Source organism: Euprymna scolopes, chromosome 34, assembly GCF_053919585.1.
Source record: "Euprymna scolopes isolate OS-2025 chromosome 34, ASM5391958v1, whole genome shotgun sequence".
Classification (NCBI taxonomy): Eukaryota; Metazoa; Mollusca; class Cephalopoda; order Sepiida; family Sepiolidae; genus Euprymna; species Euprymna scolopes.
In genome coordinates, this window is record NC_136515.1 from 4,136,066 (window position 1) to 4,157,311 (window position 21,246).

Consider the following 21,246-nt stretch of genomic DNA (forward strand, 5'->3'; position numbering starts at 1 on the left):
GTGGATGGACAAACGGACAAGAGTGAATTTACAGGTCCACCCTCCTTTTGTCGGGGGCCCAATAAAAGGTACTTGTTAAGATAGCGTCAACAGATCGACTTTTTAAATGTGATTTTAAGCAAAAAACAGAACTACTTAGTTAATTGTCAATTAATAATTGTCATGTCGAAAATAGTAATATATCCCAAAATTACGAAAATTCATTGAGTAGAACAAATACTATTGCGTCTTGGTACTTCACGGAGAACATGAACCCTACGTAAACTTTTTTTTTTTTTTTTTTTATTGGCTGCTCCCTGAAATGCGCAAAATCACTTTTTCCATTGCTTCTAATGTAATAGATGTACTGAGACTAAAGCCGCTTTAGTCTCAGTACATCCAGCAACCAATGCAAAAAAGTAATGAAGAAGGAAAGAGTTGCATGCTCAGTCTGTTAAGTCCAAAGTAGCTGAGCAGCAGCTTGGTTCCCACTAATTTTGACAAATAGCAAACAGAATCCTGAAAAGAAGTGTGTGCTCTATCCCAACCATCATCAATGGACCTGAAGTAATCTCGTCAGCATCGGACAAAGCCAAACTCTTTGCAGCTAATTCTACTCTATGCAATCAGGACCGCCAACTCCTGCATATTTCCTCTTGTGTCTGAAAACATGCTATGCGACATACAAATATCTTAAACAGAAGCGTGTACTCTATCTAAACTATCATCAATGTACCTGAGTTAATCTCGTCAGCATCAGACAAAGCCAAACTCTTTGCCAAGAACTTTGCAGCTTATTCTACCCTTTGCGACCAACGTCACCAACCCCCAATATTTCCTCCTGTATCAGAAAACATGCTATGTGACATACAAATATCTGCACGTGATGTTGCCAAGCTAATCAAAAACCTTGATTCCAGTAAAGCAACTAGCCCTGAAGGCATTCCAATCATAGTGCTAAAAAAAACTTCAACCAGAACTAGCACCCATACTTACAAAGCTGTTTAAGCATTAAGAATTGCTCCCAACACCCTGGAAAATCTCATCAGTATACCCTGTATTTAAGAATTCAGGTGATCGGTCATCTCCTTCTCAGTACAGGCCAATAAGTCTCCTGTGCATCATGAGTAAATTGCTGGAATCTGTCTGTGTTAAATAGAGAAGTAGTCAACCAACTCAGCAAAAATAATCTTCTTATTAACATGCAATATGGTTTCCGTTCTGCTAGATCTACAGCAGATGTGCTTACACTTATATCTCATAGGATTAGAAAATCTCTTGATGGAGGCCACCTTTCTAGGGCAATTGCTCTTGACATATCAAAGGCCTTTGATAGAGTATGGCATAAAGGTTTACTTTACAAGATTTCCAGCTACGGTATAGCTGGAAATGTCCTCTCAATTATTAAATCATTTCTCTCTGATAAGTTCATAAGAGTAGTGGGTGATGGGCAGAAATAAGGAGCTCACAGTATTAATGCTAGGGTCCCTCAGGGGTCCATTCTGGGCCCAACTCTCTTCCTGATCAACATTAATGATCTTCCAAATCACATCCTTACATTAGACATTTCTGCTGACAACACTACCATCTATGGTAGCACATCAAAGACCATGAACGACCAAGTTCTCTCTGATTCTCTCTCCTCTACAATGGGGAAAGGAGTGGCTGGTTACTTTTAATGCATCTAAAACCAAGCTTCTATCTTTATATCATAAACGCTCTGATCCCCATCTGGTATCAATTGAAATGAATGGCTCTCGTCTTGGGGAGGCCTCAAGTTTTGACAAGCTTCTGGGCTTGACCTTTACTCCTGATCTGAAATGAAACACATACATCAAATCCGTTGCCAAGGTCGCTGGAAAAATAGTGGGATCCTTCTATCAATCCAGTAGATGTCTCACTGCTGATGCAATTCTTTATTCAATTTTTTGTATCTATATAAGAGCCAGGTACATCCAAGGACTGTCACCACGTTTGGGTAGATGCTGCAAGAAAAGACGTATCCTGCCTTGGCAGAATTCAAAATAGATTTCATAGCCTAGTGGTGGGGGGATGCCCTTTTTTCTTCCCTGCAACCTCTTTCCCACAGAAGAGATGCTGTAAGCCTGTCTCTGCTTTATCGTTATTTTCATGGTAAGTGCTCGTCTGAGTTTCAGTCTATGGTCCCCCCTCACCAAACTTCCACAAGAAACACTCGTCTACCTGAAAACACTATCAATAATTTCCCCCACTCTTTATCTGTGCCTAAACCTAAACATAGATTCCATGAACAAAGTTTCTTTCTTAGAACTGCACACCTGTGGAACAGTCTTCCGTTTGCCTGCTTTCCAGCTGACTAGAATATGTTTGTCTTCAAGTCCAATGTAAACAAGTTCTTGATGAGCCATTCCACTTGTTAACAAATTTACCAAATTTCCATTACTAACGATTACTATATTGTCCAATTTCTACTGTACACTCTTTAACCCTTATCCTCGAGTGTCCTCTTGGCCTTTATAAGTGGTGATACCTATGTAAAAAAAAAGTTTTTTTTTCACTTTCTGTGTATATATCTCATAGACTTTTTTTGATTGACCGTGTATTTATTTTATTTTATTTTAAAAAAATTTTTTTGATTAAATTTAATTCTTACTTTTATTTTATTTTCATTTTATTTTATTTTCATTTATTTTTATTATTATATTTTCCCCACTAAATATTTTAATTTTTTGTTACGTTTATTTTTTCATACATATTCAAATAATACTTTTGGCCTTTTTTATTTTGTCTTAAATAGTACCTGCAAAAAAGTTTTCATGATTAAGTAAACCAATGAAATGTTTTTGTGCATGCGCTTTCAGGGAGCAGCCATTAAAACAAAATGTTTACACAAGGTCTACGTTCCCCGTGAAGTACCTGTGTTTTTAGTAAAAAAAAAGTATATCGCTATAGTCTAAAACAAAACATCAGTCATTAAAGTGGATAATTCCCCTGTATTCGCAATCTTCAAAGTGTTCACATCTAGGGAAAATGCAATCCCTCCTCCATTTTCCGTAAAAATTACTTTTAACTAGAAATAATTTTGTACTTAATGAATTGTCGTAATTTTTAATATATTACTATTTTCGACATCACAAGTAAGTAAAAAAAAAAAGTCAGGTAATGTCACTAAACAGGGTTTGCGGGTGAAAATAAGGCATTAAAAATGTTTTTTATCTCAAACATTATAGGATTACAATAGAAAATGCGAGCATGAAAAGCAATATGGTTAAACATAGAAAAGACAAGGACAAGATATTCTAGTAAAAAGTATAAAAACTTAAAATATTGCAGCATTAAGAATTGATTATATAATATTATATATTGAATTTTAAAAAAAAATTCTTATTGCTGTAATATTTTAAGTTATAAATTTATTATATTTTTTACTAGAATATCTTGTCCTTTTCGTTTCCGTGTTTAAGTTTAACTATTCATGCCCGCATTTTTCTATTGTAATCTATGATTTTTACAGGCTTCCAGTAAATTCACTTGTTGTTTGTTTAATTTCAGTCTTATTTTTTTGCCTCCATAAACATAACATGCACATATGTTAAACAATGTGCGGCACTCGTCTGCTTTCATTCTCTCTGTTCTACTTGTTACTTCTCTTTTCACGTGAGCGGTGAATTAGTAGCAACACTAGTTGCTGAAGCGATGTGGTTGCTATAGAAACCAGTCATAAAGTACGTCGCTCACCTCCTTACATATTTTTACGATTTTGAACACCATTAAATTCATCATAACTTTTGTTTTACTGAAAAAAAATTGAAAATTTTGTTTTCACTATATAGCTGAGAAGGTGATCTATAAACTGTAATAATTGTTTGAAATTTAGTCGAAAAAAATGAGTGAGCGTTGAAGCTTTAAAGCAGTTCTAAATGACTAAAACTGCCACTTAACCATATATTCAAACACTACTGTGTTTGAATAAGATTATATATATATATATATATATATATAGGATGAGCCAAAAGTAAGTAGACAGTATAAGAAAAACATTTATTTAGAGATCACGTATACGTACAACTATATGTAATTAGACGATTATATTAATAAAAATTAAATGTTATTTATCAACGCAACTGTTCAAACTGTTTTCCTTTTTAGCTCACCATATATATATATATATATATATATATATATATATATATATATATATATATATATATATGGTGAGCTAAAAGTAGAAATATGTATATATATGGTGAGCTAAAAGTATAAATATATATATATATACTAGCAGAAGTACCCGTTGTTGACTGGGTTCAAAAACAGCCTACAGAAAATGGACTGTGATTGATGAAAGTATGATCTTTATCTGTGCCTAAACTTAAACATAGATTCTATGAACAAAGCTTTTTTCTTAGAATTGTACGCCTGTGGAACTCTGTTCCATTTGCCTGCTTTCCAGCTGACTACAATTTTATCATCTTCAAGTCCAACATAAACAAATTATTGTTGAACCATCCCCTTAAGTAATCCAATTTACCATATTTCCACTACTAACGATTATTAATATATTATCCGATTGACTACATTAACCCTTATCCTGGAGTGGCTTCTGGGCCTTCATAAGTGGTGACTCCTATGTAGAGAAAAATAAAAAGTTGCATAAATTTTTTGTCATTCTAAAGTATAGAAAAAAATTTGATTTAAAATAAAATTTGTCTAAAGGTTGTGTAGCAGCTGACACCCGCTACATCACAAGCAGGAGCTACTTCTCACGATTCAGGATTTGAAATCCATTTTCTCCCTGGCTTGTCCAATCACAAGCCAGCTCTCAATCACGTGACAAAGTATATAAAAGGGGAAATCTGAAACTCTCAATTCTCTTTCTTGCTGCTTTGCCCAGAAGCATACATCGCCTGGGGCTTCGGCCTCGGGCAGAACGTGAGTACTACAAGCTAACATGGCGACCTTTCAAACTCTCACTTGTTTCCACATGCGGTAGCTTAACGAATATTCTTTGTCATGCTAAAGAACATATACCGACACCCCCCCACACACACACACTAACCCTTTGCCCTGTCTCTACTATCGGACGCACACTCCTACACATGTAAACACACTGAAGTCTTTGCCCTTTCTTTTTCTTTTAAACGGTTTCTTTTGTACCGACGACTACTGGCTATAAATATGTGTAAACAGAACTGAATTGTTCTCTTCTTCAACAAGCCGGCAATATATTAATTCTATCTTCATACAAGAACACTTCAACCTACTAACACGTCTCTCTCTAGTGTACACTCTACTAACAAAGATAACAAATAAAGTTTTTTATTGATATAGAATGAAACTCCATTTCACTGTTTCTTAATTGTTTAACTTATTTCACATGTATTTTTTCCATTGGTTTATTTTACATGAATAAAAATTGAAGTCGTTTTGATTGTCATGAAATGCAAAGGATTTTTACAACTTGAAGACGACCATATTGTAGTCGGCTGGAAAGCAGTGAAACGGAACAGAGTTCCACAGGCATAGCAGTTCTAAGAAATAAGCTTTGATCATTGAATCTACGTTTAGGTTTAGGCACAGATAAAGTATGGGGGAAATTATTGATAGTGTTTTCAGATAAACAAGTGTTTTTTATGAAATTTTGGCAAAGGGGGACCATAGATTGGAGCTCAGGCGAGTACTTGCCATGAAAATAGTGATAAAGCAGAGACAGGCCCGCAACGTCTCTTCTGGTTGCAGGGAAGAGAAAAGGGCATTCTCTATTAGGTCATGTCTATTTTGAACTCTGTCAAGGCAGGATAAAGTATTTCTAGCAGCTCCTGCCCAGACGTGGCAACAGTACTCCATCCTTGGACGTACTTAGCTTTTATACAGGTAGAGAATTGCAATGACAGTGAGATATCCACTGGCATTGTAGAATGATCCGATAATTTTTCTAGCAATCTTGGAAACAGATTTGATGTACGTGTTCCGTTTCAGATCAGGAGTAAATGTCAGACCAAGAAACTTGTTAAAACATGGAGCCTCCTCCAAGACGAGAGGCATTCTTTTCAATTGATGCATCTAAAAAATAATTAAATTAAAAAAAAATCAGCATTTCTTCAAGAAAAGTTTCCTGACCTTTGCTGCGGGCCTGTCAGACTAAGAAACTATTTATTGAAATTAAAGAAAATAAAAATAAAAAATAGTCTTTATTTGAACTTTTATATTAAAAATTTAGCTTCAAAAAGGCCAATCTGGCAACCCTGAACATGATATAATATGACCTCCCTTTGATGTAGCCTCGTTTTCAAATATCAGTATAATAATTTATGATCATTGTTGTAATAGTGTGCGACAGGAACTTGTAATTTCAACATGCAGTGGTTTTCCACTGAAGAAAGAATATATATATATATATACTAGCATTTCAGGCTGGCGTTGCCCGGGTGTTTGGAGGTGTATATGGAGCAAAAAAAAAAAGAGAGGTAAATTTTTTTAAAATTTTGACCCCTATTATGACCCCTTAACATTTATTGTTTTGGGCTCAAAGTAAGGTCTTAAGTTAGATCCATGTCCAAGGAACCCATATCTAAAATTTCAATTGTTTATACCCAAAATTGGCGGAGGAGTTTGGTAGAGTTCTCAAAGGTCAAATCGTTGAACTTTGACCCCTTAACAGCCAAATTTCTGTCCGAAAACAGATTACAAAGATTTTCTCAAATCTCAGTACCCTGTATATCAAATTTCGAGTCTGTAGACTGAAATGTGAGAGAGTTATTGCATATGGAATTGTACACAGACAGACACACAGAAAGACAGACAGACAGACATACACTTTCACTTTTAGAGATATATAGATTGATGGATGTACATCCAAGCAGTATAACATTAATGTGTGAGTGCCTCAGATTAATACTGATATTCGTTAATGACCTCCCTGATAATATTGTGTCCGAGATAGATACGAGGGGCGTGCAATAAGTAATGCCCCTGACACACTTCCAGTTGTCTGATCTAGCTGAAATTTTGCATGTGCAATGATTTATATCTCTACGGGTTATGTGGCAAATTACAGTTCTGAACTAATTATGGTTTCTATTTTACAGGTGTTTGAACTGAGTCAGGTGTGAAATGGAGCCTGTTGAATGTCGAGCAGTGATCCGGTTTTTGTATTTGAAAGGACGCACACCACAGGAGACTTTTGATGAAATGAAAGAAACTTATGGTGATAATGCCCCATCATATGACCTTGTAAAATGCTGGCATCGTGAATTCAAACATTGCCGGAAGTCTGTGGAAACAGCTTCCAGACCTGGTTGCCCCCCCTTCTGCCATTGATGAGGCATCTGTCCGTCAAGTTGAGGCTGCCATTTTGGAAGATCAGCGCATTACTATTCGCCAAATAGCCCAAGATGTCAAGATTAGTACAGGGTATGTGGAAACTATCATTCATGACCATTTGCATATGCATGAGATGTCTGCCAGATGGATTCCCAGGTTGCTCACACCATTCCAGAAGCGAGAACGTGTCAACTGCTTGAGGATGAATTTAGAGATGTGCCAAGAAGATGAGTCAAAGTTTTTCAAAAGACTGATTACACAGGATGAAATCTGGGTCCATCACTATGATCCAGAGACCAAAGCCCAGTCAATGCAGTGGAAGCACTTGGACTCACCACCTCTAAAGAAGCAAAGGTGCAGCCCTCCGCTGGCAAGGTCATGCTCACAGTCTTTTGTGACCAGGACGGAGTAGTGATGACAGATTTCCTGGCAAAGGGTACCACAATTACAGGAGTCTATTATGCTTCACTTTTGAGGAAATTAAGGGAAGCTATCAAAATCAAGAGGCGGGGCAAGATCAGCAAAGGTGCCCTCCTCCTGCAGGACAACGCTCCGGTCCACAACTCACATGTCACCAGATGAGAAACACGGGCGTGTGGTTATGAAATCCTTCTCCATCCTCCCTACTCTCCTGACCTTGCACCCTCTGACTTTCACCTCTTCCCAGCTATAAAGTTGTTTTTGAAAGGAAAGCGTTTCCCAGATGATGCAGCCTTGATTTCTGAAGTCACGCCATGGTTGGAGGACCAATCTGGGATTTGGGGTGTTCTACAAAAACGGTCTCCAGAGCTGCATCAAACGATGGGAGAAATGTATAACTCTGGGTGCTTCCTATGTAGAGAAATACTAATAACTGTGCCACGTTTCGTTGCTCTACTGCTATGGGAAGTGGGTCAGGGGCATTACTTATTGCACACCCCTCGTATACTTGCTGATGATTCAACACTCTATAGCATGCATGAGGGAAGAACGGATGTACATAAATCTAAGACAATGGTAGAATGATTAGAAAATGACCTTCGAAACGTAGTGGAATGGGGCCGCAAGTGGATGATAACATTTAAAGCTAGTAAGACTAAGCTGCTCTCCTTTAACAATTACAAGAAGCATCTTCATCACCAGTATCCATGGCAAACAACACCCTACTTGAGAATTCTTACTTCAAGCTATTCGGCTTAACATTCACAGGTAATATGAACTGGAACAAATACATTGAGGACATTGCAAAGGCTGCTGCAAAGAAGGCGGGTTCTCTCTATCGTGTTAGATTACTTGTGCCTGAGAGTATCCTGTATCCCTACAAGGCCACCGTTTGTACAATGCATGGAGTATTGTTGCCACATCTGGGTTGGTGCATCTACCACTAGCCTCTTCCCCTAGGATAGGGTCCAAAAAAGAGCCTTCAATTTAATAGGTCCCACTTTGTCAATTAAGCTCCAACCCCTGTCTCATCACCGCAATGTTGCATCTCTGTGCCTGTTTTACAAGACTTTATTGGAATGTGTTCTGAGGAACTCATCGCACGTGCCACCTCGATGTGCATATCCCCGACAAACCCACGTTACAAGAGCACACGGAAAAATGGCCACAATGTATTTGTCATGTGGTCATTATCGCGAGGTCTCCGTTCATGCTGGATGTCCACAGAATGCCCAGCAAAAATATATTACATATGAAACATGCTGCTGTCGAATTTCCACAGGTCCTGCTAGTATCATTGAAATTATTAATTGAACCAAATTGCAACAAAACTAGAATTAATTTGGTTAAGATAATGTTGTAATGGCAGCCAGCAAACTTAAAGCTGAAAAGTTCAAGATAGTCATTTTTTTTTTAAAACTAATTTCTGTGTCGAGAGTTGGATGTGATAATCAAAAAAAAAATGCTGGTCACTTTTTACGACGTGCCCCAATGTATTATAAACACCCCAACCCTCCCCATGTTAAGAACGGCTTCCAGAATAATACTCCCTCCCAACCTCGAAAGCCGTTCTTTACATGGGGAGATTGGGGTGTTTATAATACATTGGGGCACGTCGTAAAAAAGTAACCAAAATGCTTGGTGCTTATGCACTTAACGTACCGCGCTATTTTTTAAAAATCGTATTTTCAAATTAAATTCATTTTTACGATACTTATATATTTTTAAATTGTTAGATGAAAGTACAGAATAGTTGCAAAACACCCTCCCCTCTCCATGGTAAGAATGGCTTTCTAAATATTAACGTTATTATTTCAGCGCGGTAAACGCATGAGTACTAAATGTCTTTGTTTTTTTGGTACTAGTGCATGAGCTGGCCTGGGCGTGGCTTATCACTCGCTCGGATTTCTCCGTAAAATGACGTCACATGCTGCCATCTGACGGAGAAAATGGACGAGGGGTGGGGTGCGTACAGAGCATTTTCTTTAATTACTATAAAATTAATATAGTGGTAAAATTATTTAAAAAAAAAAAAAACAGAAGCCAAATTTGAAGCCAAATTAAAAAAAAAAGAAGGCCAAACCATTTCAAAAAAGGTCAAATTCACGAAATTAGCCATTAAAAGAATAATAAATGGTAACAATAACATTATGAATAAAAGTTACTTTCCAACTTATCTGCATCATTCGTTGGTATTTTTAAGTAGTTTTAAGTGCTTTTTATTTCATATCGAATGTTAGAGCGGTTTCCGCTAACTTTGCCAAATTTTAAAATGCCGTAAAACATACCCTGTTTTTTTTTTTTTTTTTTTTTTTTTAATAATTACTACTTTTTTAAATAGAAAAATGAATGATGCAGGTAAGTTGCAAAGTAATTTTTATTGTCAAATAATAACAGAAAAACTTACCGTAATTATTTTTCACATGCATGGGAGTCAAATAGAAGAAAACACCACATCCCCCCCCCCTGTATGCGCGTAGCATAAACGGAAGCTGCAAAATGGTCAAAAGTAGTTCGTGGGTTCAGGGGTAAATACCATGCAAACGGTAAATTTGCACCAAGTTTGACTATCAGATTCGTTGTCAGCGACCTCAATTACCTTTAAAAAAACAAAAAAAAAAAAACAAATTAGAGTGGTCGGTGTTATTCGTCAATTCATTTTTCAAGCACTGGAAACTTGTATTTGGCGCTTCTTCTGCTGCTGCTAGAGTCGTCCATTTTTTTTTTTTTTTGTTTAGCTTTTTTCCTTGGAAACATTACAAGTTTTCTTCTATTTGACTCCCATGCATGTGAAAAATAATTACGGTAAGTTTTTCTGTTATTATTTGACAATAAAAATTACTTTGCAACTTACCTGCATCATTCATTTTTCTATTTAAAAAAGTAGTAATTATTAAAAAAAAAAAAAAAAAAAAAAAAAACAGGGTATGTTTTACGGCATTTTAAAATTTGGCAAAGTTAGCGGAAACCGCTCTAACATTCGATATGAAATAAAAAGCACTTAAAACTACTTAAAAATACCAACGAATGATGCAGATAAGTTGGAAAGTAACTTTTATTCATAATGTTATTGTTACCATTTATTATTCTTTTAATGGCTAATTTCGTGAATTTGACCTTTTTTGAAATGGTTTGGCCTTCTTTTTTTTTAATTTGGCTTCAAATTTGGCTTCTGTTTTTTTTTTTTTTAAATAATTTTACCACTATATTAATTTTATAGTAATTAAAGAAAATGCTCTGTACGCACCCCACCCCTCGTCCATTTTCTCCGTCAGATGGCAGCATGTGACGTCATTTTACGGAGAAATCCGAGCGAGTGATAAGCCACGCCCAGGCCAGCTCATGCACTAGTACCGTTTTTTTATATATATTAAAAGAAAAACAAGATCAAAGTGTCGTACCTGTTCTGATACTACGCTTCAATTTTTTGTCCTCGTTTAGTAGAGAAGAAATCCTTCACGACTGAGACAATTTTTTATTTTATTTTTGTTCCTTTTCCCACATTAAAAAATGACGTTGGTGTCTAACTCTGCCCTCGTGGGGAGGCAAAGTAAATAGGAATAATATTTCATTTAAAAAAAAAAAAAACAAATAAAAAGTTTCGTTTATTTATTTATTTTGTTTTTTATTTTCTTCGACGATTTGTCACGTGACCGATGACGTAATCGTATTTTTGTGTCGAAGAAGAAATTTTTGTTTTTGGTTTCATTTATTTTTATTCTCACAACTTGGGAGAAAAATAAAAAAGAAGCAATTCATTTTTTTTTTTTGGAAGCTGTTCGTCGCCGAATTTTACTTATATTCAACGATTAAAAAAAAAAAAAAATTGGAATCTTTTTATAATCGGAGGTAAGTTTTATTTATTTATTTATTTTTATTCATTCTTTCTTTGTTTTGGTTTTTGTCTCCAAGAGAAATCAATTTCGCCGTTTGAATGGATTTGAATTTATTTTACGTATTAATTAATTAATTAATCATACATTTTATTTTTTTTTAATTTTTTATTTTAATTTAGACACTTATGGCAAATACGGGCAGTGCTATTTTCTTTGTAGACAAGATTTTCAAGTTAAATTCAATTTTTACGTTATCTTTTGTTTATTAAAATGTTAGGTGAAAGTACAGATTAGTTACCCCCCCCCCCCAATGTTAAAAATGTGTTTAAAAAAAAAAATAACGTTATTATTTCAGCACGGCCCGTATTCTGCATAAGTACTTTTTTTTAGTTAAATAAACTTGTAATAATAACAATGGTGCTAAATGCGCTTAAAAACGGTCCTTATGCTTACGTAATAACGTTATTTAGAAAGCCGTTCTTAATTGGGGGGGGGGTTAGCTTTGTTAACTATTCTATACTTTCATCAAACAATTTGATAAACGAAAGATAGATACCTTAACAAGAATCGAAATTTAACTTCAAAATTCTATCTTTACCAAAAAAAAAAAAAATAGTACCGTTTATAAACTGCACAAGTGCCTTAAAAACAAAATAAAAACAAGACTTCAGAATAAAAGACTTCGATATAAAAATGAAGGTGCTTATTACGTTACCGTGTATTTTTTTTTAAATAGTATTTTCAAGTTAAATTTCAGTTTTACGATATCTTTTTTTTTTTTATTAAATTGTTAGCTCAAAGTACAGATTAATTACAAAACACCCTCCCCTCATGTTAAGAATGGCTTTCTAAATATTATTTCAGCACGGTAACATAAGTACCAAAAATTATTCTACGTTTTATTTATTTACCAAAAAAAAAAAATCTACAGAATTTGAACCGAACTGTGTTCTGTTCAGTTCTAGGATGTTTACCCTCCCAAGCTTTACCTCCTCGCCGTTTGAGAAGGGTTTACTTTTTGCTAATGGCCAAGGCGCCCTTACAAAGAATGCCGTCAGGGTTGACCAGGCAATTTTTGTTCGGCCAGAGTGGTTTTTCTCTAGAGCGCTGGATTTTCAAATCCTATTTTTCGACCTTGTGTAGCATCTTACTCTCGCCGTGTGGACGAGATAAATACAACCGTAACTATAAACTGACGCTAATCTAAGTTTAATTCGGGGAAAGTCTGTTTGGTTCGGTTCAAATTCTGTAGAAGCACATAAATCTTTTTTCACTGGAATAAAATAACAGTAAAAAAAAATGCATTGTGGTGGATTTAATTAAGTGTTTGCACTTATGTTACCTTGCTATTAAAAAACTATTTTCAAGTTAAATTCAAATTTTACGATATTTTTTTTTTAATTAAATTGTTAGGTGAAAGTACAGAATAGTTACAAAACGCCCTCCCCATGTTAAGAATGGATGACTTTCTAAATAATACGTTATCGTGCTGAAATAATAATGTATGTACCTTAATAATAACAAGTACCTTTTAAAATATGTTTTAAAACTCCAGGAAACAAGTAACTTCCAAGTAACTCTGGGCCTTGATAAGTGGTGACACCCTTGTAAAAAAAAAAAAAAAAAAAAAAAAAGACTGAAAAAATTATAGTTTAAAAACGTGGGGGATCACTTTTCTATATTAATTTAACGTAAAATGAACACCCACTTTATGACCACCTTTTATTGGGGGGGGATCAACGTAAAATGAACACAATTTGTACGTGCAATGCAAGGGCGTGCGGCAAAAATATGCGCGCTTGCGCGTACAACAATGGCCACGACTTATAACAAAGAATTACATTGCTTAATATCCGGAAAACTACTTATTTACGAATGATTTAAATGCGATGTTTTAAGTGATGGGCACTGTTGTACGCGCAAGGGCGCATTTCTTTATTACGTGAAACCTGCGGAAAAGTATCTTTTTAGTATTGTGAAAAGTAGTTGTCAGTCCTAATTTTAAATGCGATATTCGTTTTCAGCATGCCCAAGTGTTTTTTTAAGGTTTTGCGTTGGTCTACCAGGCCACAATTTCTAGTTTTATGTTAAATTGTGTTCAATTTCTTGGGGTAAATTTATTTTCAAAGCGTTGTATAGTTTTTGTACCGTTAAAAAGTTTTTCGTTTTTTCTCCAGAATTCTCCCTATATTAGAAAATAAAGAAAAATCTGTATGGTGTTGGTGTACATACCCAAGAAGACAAACGAAAATATATTCCAAAAATCACTTAGATTGCACAAATGCCATGAGTAATCGAAGACTGATTCTTGCTCCCAATTTTGAAAACATTTAAAGAAACAAAGGAAGATAACTCAGCAATAATTCAAAGTTGAAGGATTTTGTTGTTGTTATGCTTATAAATTTCCATCAATCATTTAAAAATGATTTTCGGTATTTTTTACGAGTGCTGGTTCAGTGCTCCAGCGTAGTAGAAACACCCCCAACAACCCTATGTTAAGAACGGCTTTCGAGGTTGGAGGGGGGGGGGTTATTCCGAAAGCAGTTCTTAACATGGGGCGGTTGTTGGGGTGTGGGGTACTTGGGCAGTGCAGTGACTGCACTGGGGCACGTCGTAAAAAGTTACCTGCTTTTCTTTATAAAAATAAAATTACTAGATAAATTTACGTGATTTTTGGAATATATTTTCGTTTTGTCATCGTACAGATTTTTTTTTTTTATTGTTGAAAAAATTTAGACAAGAGCCGTTAGTTTTATTTTGATCGCGTTTTCTTCTTCTTTCAATAATTACTCGTTCTGTTCTTGTGGTCAAGAACTGGGTTAAGAATTTACGTTTTATTTGTATAGCGTAAAAAAAAATCCATTAAAAATTTCCAGGTATTTCCAGACTTGCTCCTTTTGACTAGGAGCAAAGTGTCGTATCTGTTCTGATACTACACTTCATCTTTTTTAACTTATCCTTCTAGACTGAGGTGATTGAATTTTTTTTTTCCAATCCAGAGTGTGTTTTTTGTTGTTGTTGTTGTTTGTTGAGCTCGATTTTTTTTTCACTGTAAAAACCGCGGCATCTTTTTTTTTTACGACCTGCTTCAGCGTAGTAGAAACACCTTCAACCTCTCCATGTTAAGAACGGCTTTCGGAATAAACCTCCCCATGTTAAGAACGATCTTTCAGAAAGCCGTTCTTAACATGGGGAGGTTGGGGGTATTTATACTACGCTGAGGCAGGTTGTAAACAAAACAAAAAAAACAAAAAACAAAACCAAAACAAAACCGCTTTGTAACAAACTCTGCCCTCGTGGGGAGGCAAGTAAATGCAGGCATGTATGTAGTCACATAAAAATAATGAAATTCTATTTCGAATTTTTTTTTTTTTGTTACGTAACAAATAGAAAATTTTCGTTTTATACGTGTTTTTTTTCTTCTGTCTTTAATTGCGCAAAAATAACAAATAGATACGACTGATTTTAAATGAAATTCAATATTTCGATTTTTGAATTTCGATTTAATAACAAACACCGTTTTTTCTTTTCTTTCTTTCTTTCTGACAAGGTTTTTTTTCAGGGTGTTACTGTTAAGTTAACATGTAATCGTCTAAAAAGAGCGAATCTCATTTTTTGGGAGGGGTGGGATTTAGCTGAAGCTATTACTCTTCTTCTTTTATCTTTGTTTCTATAATACTAGCGGGGGTCCCCGGCGTTGCCCGGGTGTGTCGAGTAAAAAAAAAAAAAAATCAAAACCGCAGACAGCCAGGTTGAAGAGAGGTGTAATAAAATAAATAAAAGTGGTAGTAGGCAGGCAGGCTCAAACCCGTAACGCAAAGGCGGGGGGGGGGACCTAACGTCTTAATCGATGTCTCCATCGCGTAGCCGGAAGTCATGAACATTGAAATTAAGCGTAGTCAATCAAAAGGAGACGATGACTTGTGAAAATTGTGACGCAAAAACCGACGCCTCCTTGTTAAAAAAAAAAAAAAAAAACCCTGCCCAGTTGAGGGTGAAGGAATGAATGTTTTTGGTCAATTTTTCGATATGTGTCTTCCAAGATATCACGCTTCAAAACGATATCAATCATGTCAGGATCCATCGCGTGTAACGAAAGTTTTTGGCAGACATACAAACATACACACACATTTTGCCTTTTATATATTAGACTGACCCCTCCTTGTATAAAACTGCGCAGTTGAGGGTGAAGGAATTAATGTTTTTGGCCAATCGTTCGCTTCAAAAGAAAAGGAAGTAGGATTAATCAGTAGACTATAGCTAGGAAGGTAGACGAAAGAAACTTGATATGGGATTGTTCGTCAGGATGTGCCGGTGACTATAACAGAGGAATCGAATCATGGACCAAAGATATATTTAGATTTGGTTTGTGTGTACTTTAAGATGTATAATGAGTTTTCTGATGCTGGGGAGTGGATGTGGGTTAATGACAATAGGAATGGTTTATGGTTGATCTGGAGTTTTTACAACAGTCGTAAGTTGGACTTGACAGCAGTTAGATGCTTGACATGAGTTATGAACTGGACACAGTTGAACATAGATCGTGGCTCTGAGCAAATGGGGAAATGAATTGACCAACCGACAGAAACGGCCTTGACAGTAGATATAGGTGTGGAGCTTAACATGTAGAGGGTCGATGATGTCTCACATGCCCAGAGTCCATCCAATATATATATTACTTTATTATTTGAATTTTGGTTTGTTCAGAAAAACGAAATTTGCACGGTATCTTGTATCTACATGATTCCTATTCTGGTTATAAGACAGATGAGTATTGGCTGAAGAGAGCTTGATGTGGGTATTTAAAATGGTCCCCTACTATTAGGTTTGAAACCGACGGTACCGATAACTTCTCTAAACTTTTTGTAAATTAAAATATAAATAAAATATAATATTTTTATTTATATAGACAAATATTACATAGTCGCTACACTGAACATGCTAATGCTTCGGATCAATTGGTTTATTAAAAAACCAAAAGTTCCTCATCAGGCGACAGAAATAAAAGTTTAAGAATAAGAACCAGATGCTTTGATTAGCAGATAAACTTTTATTTTTGTCGCCTGACGAGGAACTTTTGATCTTTTAATAAACCAATTGCTCCGAAGCATTAACATGTTCACTAACTATATAATATTTGTCTATATAAATAAAAATATTATATAGGGTGTCCCAAAAGAAAGTGACGGATTTTAAATTTCATTAACCTCCTTAATATTTAAGTTATGCTCACCAATTTTCATATGTTGATAGATGAGCCTTTTTTTTTTTTTTTTTTTTTTTTTTACATGGAGGTCACCACTTATCAGGACCCGGAAGCCACTCAGGGATAAGGGTTATTGCGTGTACAGTAATCAATGGGATAGTATTGTAGTAATCGTTAGTATTGGAGATTTGATAAAGTGTCTTAAGGGGGCGGTTCATCAGGAATTTGTTTATGTTGGACTTGAAGACATCTAGCCTCTGCGTCATATTTACACAACTTAATCTAGGGTATGTTTTTCACAAGGTCTAATTTTAGTTATGAAAAATGATGTTATTCAAATGTCCACCATTTTCATTTTCACATTCTTGTGCTCTCTGCAGGGCATTGTTCAGCACATCACTTAATGTTTCAAGGCTTATGGCCCTAATTTCCTCCTCTATATTGTTTTCAAGGGCATTTATTGTGGCTGGTTTTATTGCATTGGGAGTAGGGGAATTTCTTGTTTTGAAGTTTTGTCGAAATTCTCTTTGAGTTTCTGATATTGACTCCTTCAACCGAAAATACGACTCTACGATAAATATCCGCTCCTCGGTAGTGTAACTACTCATGATGACCTTGGAAGGGTTACTCTAGATGATCTGAAAAAAATAAAAGAAAAATATAAAAAATTAAGAAAGTTATGAATTTTTTTTTTTTTTTTTTTTTAACCATCAGCTTTTTTTTTGGGGGGGGGACACCCTGTATTTTGCTCTTTTTTATTGAGCACTTTTAACCTCGTTTTAATTCATGAGTTTTATCTCCTGAATACCTTGTGTGTGTGTGTGTGTGTGTGTGTGTGTGTGTGTGTGTGTGTGGTGGAGTTTGTTTTATTTTGTTTTGCCAATGTTATTGTATACGCATGAGCTCATGCACTCACCTCGATGGACAATAATAGAGCCGATCGGTGATGTCGCATTCATCCAGAGTTCAACCAATTTATATGTGAAGTGCCAGAGTCTTTATTTTCTTTCATTTCCTTGTGTTTTTTTTTGGGGGGGGGGTCACAATTAAGATGACTGAAACAAAAGAAGCAGGGGACTATTAAATTAAATACTTTATAATGGATTGTTGATCAGGATGGTAATGAAAGAACTGAACAATAGATAGCGATATATTTAGCTTTATGACAGTAAGGGTTCAGTTTGCAGAGGCTAGTGTTTTTATGACAATACACTTAGCGGGAGTTCAGTTGGACACTTAACAGAAGTCATAAGTTAAACAGTAAACACTTTAACGACAGTTGAAGATGGATTGTGGCTCAGAACAGATCAGGAAATGAACGGCAGAACAGGTCGATGGTGTCACATTCATCCAAAGTCCAACCAATATATATGGGAAGCGTCCGAGTCTGTTTTCTTTTATTTTTATACTTGTAAGCCCATGCACTCTCCTTGATGGCCACCAGTGTGAGAAACTATGACGATCAGGCCATAAGAACAAAAGATGGAAAATCCACAGCTCACAACGTTAGGGTCGGCAGCAACTTGTCGACGAGTGGGGTAGCATGAGATATCACACTGGGCGTTCATAGAATGAAAAAAAAATGTCACAAACTCCTACAAGGACACAGCTGTGGAATTTCCATGGGTCCCTGCTAGTTTTTTAACCGGTAGAATTTTATTTTTTATGCAATAAATAATTTTTTTTTTAATCATGAAATCCACACGTGACGAAAGTTAGCGTGCTGCACGAACATAAACAAACCCTCATTCACTTGTTGAACCATATACCTGTACTTTGAAGACCAGGTGGCGCTTCTACACTATTGGGACGAAATTTCGGAAATCATAAAACTGAATTTCACATGAAAACAATGGTATCTACGTATTCTTTGTATTTTTAAAAATAATTATATCCAAAAATTACGAAAATCGATAAGGTAGAAAATTATTAAAGAAAATAAAAAATAGAATTTGATGAAAACGATCGTAAGATACAGGAGAGTTCAAAATGGAGGTAATTTTCCTTTTTCGATTTACACAAGATGGCGGCAATTTTTCACCTGCTGCCACGATTAAAGTTGTTGTTTAGTAATTCAGTAATATTCAGGTAATATCGACTGCATAATTTGGAAGCTACCATTGTAACTTATTAGAATTGGCAAAAAAAAAATCAGTTGAAACCATTTTGTTTTTTTTTTTTAATCTGAAAACGTCATTTATTGACTACAAAATCTCGTCCCAATTCTGTTGAAGCGCCATGTTTCCTTTTTGAAAGGCGACGAAAATACAATTTGGCGGTAAAGGGTTAATTTGAGTTTTTATTCATTTATTTATTTATTTATTTTATATTCTCACAAACGTTTTTTTTTTTTTTTTTTTTTTTTTTTTTTGTCGGTAGCAAAGGTCAGTTATATGTGTCAAGTTAAGTCACATGAATTTGTAAAAGCAGTCATTAATCGTCGCTTCTACTGCGTCGTCACATGAGTTTGGACCGAGAATTTGTCATCGTTTTTTTTCTTTTTCTTTTTTTATGATGTAATACTATTGAATATACGGCATAATCGCGTTGACACACCGGTTATTGTCAGATCACTGAAGTTAAGCAACGTTGAACCTGGTTAGTACCAGATGGGTGACTATTTAGGAATTCTAGGCGCTGTATGTGCTCTCTGCTTATCTCGGCATTTGTTTCCAGTCGTCCTAAATAATTATGTCAGCCCCTTTAAGAAACTCGTTTCTTATCGTTGAGCACTTTCAATTGAAGTAAAATTCGGTCAGTTTAGCTCATATATGCGCAGATCATCATATAATGATTAGATCCCTCTGACAGACGTTAAAAAAAAACATTTAAAATAAATGTTTAAATTTCAACAGTATTTCTCGCGGTTAGCAGTGGCTGAATGGATTAGGTCCTTGCTAATGAAGCCAGAGATGGCTTCTGTTGCCGGGTTCGAATCTATCGACTGGTGTTAATCGTGTCACCTTGCACTGCTGATTCTCGAAAGAATGAAACACTAGTGTCTGTAGGTATTTAATAATTATTATAGTAAATAATTATATATATATATATATACTCCACTTACCACTGGTATTCAACAATGTCGACTCAGGAGAGGTGAGGTTGGAGATTGCGCAACTCTTGCAACAAAAATTTCATGTGCAGACACCCCTCCATGGGTATCCATAGCCTGTCAAGACTGAAAAAAATAAAAGAAAAAAATAAAAGACTATTGAGATATTACTATAATTATCTTTATTATTAGTAGTAGTAGCAGACTGCCCCAGCGTTGCCCGGTCATAAAATATGCCTAAATGACATTTTAATTTATGCAGGGTTTTTTTTATTTATTATTATTGTAGAGTCAATACTCAATTGATTATTATATTGTACCCAGTATATAGTAGTGATTTCAAAAGTTAAAAAGAAAAATATAACTTTTGTGCCATCAGCTAGAATTGAAACCAGAACATATACCTCTCCAGCGTTATTTGTTACCATCTGAGCTAAGTCAATCTGCATATCAGAACTTTAAAATTTAATGTAGTTAAACGTATCAATGTATATTTGCACATGTTTAGAATATACACCTTTAGTCGACTTATGCCTGCTAAATTCCAATGTTTTTGATTTGGACACTTTAGCTATAAATCAAATCAAATTTCGGGTTTGTTTTACTATACACATAGATTCGAAAAAGTTGTCAAAAAACATAACAAATAAATGTTATCAAAGGCAAGATGTTACTTTTCTACCTAACTGGATATGTTTTTAGTGTTTTTATTTAATGTAACATGTTTATTCAGCTCGAAAAACATAGTGTTTACCGATGTATTGGAAAATTAAAAATGGCGCCCGACTCTCTTTTTGACACGGTAAGTTTGGGAAAAGGAGTTAAAAATAAAAAACTAAACAAAATGCTGTTAAAAACCCACCGAATATATGTCAGCCCATGTCACAGTAACATATATTGAGCAAATTTCTAACCGTATTTTGTCTAGTTTTTTATTTGTAACTGCTTTTCCCAAACTTACCGTGTCAAAAAGAGTCGGACGCTATTTTTAACTTTCCAATACATCAGTAAACACTGTATATTTTTCGAGCTGAATAAAAATGTTACATTAAATATCCAGTTAGGTAGAAAAGTAACTTATCTTGCCTTTGATAACATTTATTTGTTAAATATTTGTTTTTTTGACGACTTTTTCGAATCTGTGTACAGTAATACAAACCCCAAATTTCTTATACGAGTCTGAATCCCTCATTTATCAAGTTTAAAGTCTGTAGACCAAAAATTGATAAAGTAGTTTGGTAGACCATTCTGTACACAGAGAGACATGGTCACTTCTCTCTCTCTATCTATCTATCTATCTATCTATCTATATATATATATATATATATATATATATATATACACACACACACCGTATGTGCAAAATCAAGACTTCAAGACAAGGTGTTGATGGCAACAAAAAGTGTATTTCATTTTATGTTACAGTTGTTTCAATATCCAGTTCGACAATT

At 35.1% G+C, this 21,246-nt stretch overlaps 2 protein-coding genes across 3 annotated transcripts in view; one reads left to right on the plus strand and one right to left on the minus strand.

Moving 5' to 3' along the window:
- The window catches only part of LOC145259093 (fucose-1-phosphate guanylyltransferase-like), a 31,401-nt gene extending 20,093 nt beyond the window's left edge, over nt 1–11,308 (minus strand). The window contains exon 1 of the mRNA XM_080116741.1: nt 11,103–11,308. The gene's annotated coding sequence lies outside the window, so the exon portion shown is untranslated. The remainder of the gene's footprint in view (nt 1–11,102) is intronic.
- A 37-nt stretch (nt 11,309–11,345) lies between these two features.
- Nucleotides 11,346–21,246, plus strand: part of LOC145259094 (fatty acid hydroxylase domain-containing protein 2-like) — a 59,234-nt gene continuing 49,333 nt past the window's right edge. The window contains exon 1 of one of the 2 annotated variants that reach the window (XM_080116744.1): nt 11,346–11,550. The gene's annotated coding sequence lies outside the window, so the exon portion shown is untranslated. The remainder of the gene's footprint in view (nt 11,551–21,246) is intronic. The other variant, XM_080116743.1, reaches the window with a different exon arrangement.